The sequence below is a fragment of the Mustela putorius genome, unplaced genomic scaffold, assembly GCF_011764305.1.
Source record: "Mustela putorius furo isolate JIRA1106 unplaced genomic scaffold, ASM1176430v1.1 tig00001130_pilon_pilon_pilon, whole genome shotgun sequence".
Taxonomy (NCBI): Eukaryota; Metazoa; Chordata; class Mammalia; order Carnivora; family Mustelidae; genus Mustela; species Mustela putorius.
In genome coordinates this window covers 2,148,695-2,151,219 of record NW_025421584.1, presented here as the reverse complement: position 1 = coordinate 2,151,219, position 2,525 = coordinate 2,148,695, and positions in this window count along the sequence as shown.

Sequence of the window (2,525 nt, the reverse complement as noted above, 5' to 3'; positions counted from 1 at the left end):
CGTTATGGTTTTAATATACATTTCCCTAATAACTTATAATGTTGAGCATTTCAGTTCCCACCAGCAATGTCTGAGAGTTCTGATTTCTCCCTGTATATTCATAACACTTAGTATTGTCAGTTTTTTAAATCTCAGATGTTCTGATGGGACTGTAGTATATGTATCGTTATGGTTTTAATATACATTTCCCTAATAACTTATAATGTTGAGCATATATTTGTGGGCTTATTTGCCATCTGTATATCTTCTTTGAACTGTCCAAATCCTTTGCCATTTTAAAAATTGGGTTTTCTTACCTGTTGAGTTTTGAGAATTCTTTGTATATTCTAGATATAGTTCCTTTATCACCTGTATTTTTTTTGCAGAGATTTTCTCTCAGTCTATGACTTTTCATTCTCTCAGCAATATCTTTTTAAGAGCAGTTTTTCTTTTTTGATAAAGTCCAGTTTATACCTTTGTTCTTTTATGAATTTTTGCTTTTGGTGTTCCTATATGAGAAATATTTGCCTAGCACAAGGTCAAAGGTTTTCTCTCTTTCTTTTAGAAGTTTTGCAGTTGAATAACAAAGTTTTATAGTTTTAGGTCTTACATTTCGATCTGTGATCCATGAGATCCAGTTTGTATTCTTTTTTTTTTTTAAGATTCTATTTGTTTATTTATTTATTTGACAGAGAAAGCATGAGCAGGGGGAATGGCAGGCTGAGGGAGATGGAGAAACAGTCTCCCAGCTGAGCAGAGGGCTGGACATGCGGCTCGATCCCAGGTCCCATGAATCATGACCTGAGCCGAAGGCAGCCACTTAACTGACTGAGCCATGCAAGGACCCCCATTTTGAATTCTTTTTTTTTTTGTGATACAGGGTATGGGTCCAGGTTTATTCTTGAACTTAGTAAGTTTACTTATTAGTTTTAGTAGCTTTTTAAAAATTTCTGTCAGATTTTTCTACATAACCAAAGTTTATCAAACTTTTTTTTTTTAACTACTATTTTACTAATTTCTTAAGGTGGAGCCAAAGGTCATCAGTTTGAGGCTTTTCTTCTTTTTTAGTACATACATTCAGTGCTATAAATGTTCATGTGAGTGCTGCTACTGCAGGATTCCAGAAATTCTTATGTGTTATATGTTCATTTCCATTCAGTTCAGAATATTTTCTAATTTCTTTTTTCTTTACTTCTTTGACCCAGGGGTTATTTAAAATTTTATTTATTTGAGAGAGAGAGAGAGAGAGAAAGAGAGAGCATGAGCTGGGAGGGGGAAGAAGACTCCCCTCTAAGCAGGGAGCCCAGAGTGGGGATTGATCCCAGGACCCTGAGATCATGACCTGAGCCGAAGATAGACACTTAACTGACTGAGCCACCCAGGTGCCCTGACCCAGGGTTTATTTAGATGTGTGTTAATTAGTTTGCAAATATTTGAGTATTCTTCAGAGATATTTTTATTCTTGATTTCTAATTTGATTTCTTTGTGGTCATAAAACACACTCTTATGACTTCAGTTCTTTTGACTTACTTCTCCTATTATAATTTATTTTATGATCCAGAATATCGTCTCTTTCGGTAAGTGTTCCATGGATGCTTGAGAAGAACAGTCGTGTTCAAGTCTACTATGTCCTTGCTGATTTTCTGCCTACTGAAATCTCAGACTATAATTGTGAATTTGCTTGTTCCTCTGAAGTTCTGTCAATTTTACTTTATGGATTTTGAACCTGTTAATAAATGCATAAACATTTAGGTTTATTATGCTTCCTTTAGTTGACTGTTTTATCATTATTAAATGAACTTATTTACTGCTGCTAATGTTTTTTGTTTTGAAATCTATTTTGTGTGGTATTAATGTAACCGCTCAGGCTCAGCCCAGTGTTAGTGTGGTCTGTCATGTTTCTGGCCTCTTAACACATTTTTAGTTTTTACATTTAAAATGCATTTTTTAATAGCTGGCAGATAGCTGGGTCTTCCTTTTTTATCCATTTTGATGTCTGCCATTTCATTGAGGCTTTTAGACCATTTTCATTTAATGTGATTATTGATGTAGTCGATTTGAATCTGTCATCATGTTGTTTGACTTCAATTTGTCCTTTCCGATCTTCATTGCATTCTCTTCTTTTCTGATTTCTTTCAGATTGAGCAAGTAATTTTTATGATTTAGTTTTATTTATGTGTGTGTGTGTGTATGTATGTATTTTTCTTACTAGCTGTAACTCTGTAGTTTTGCTATTTTGATGATTAGAGCCTAAAGTCCTCCATCTAGTAATGTTATAACAGATCATATGTCGTTTAAGAAAATTATAAAGGTTTACTTCCTTTTCTTCACTCCTAGCCAGATCCTTCTGAATCTGTGGGTTTGTAGTTTTCATTAAGTTTAGAAAGGTTTTGGCCATTTTTTCTTTTCTTTTTTAAAAAAGATTGTATTCATTTATTTGAGAGAGAGAAGGAGAAAGAGGGAGAGTGCACGAGCCAGGGAGGAGTGGCAGAAGGAGGGGGAGAATCAGACTCCCCTCTAATCAGGGAGTCTAACACCGGGCTTGA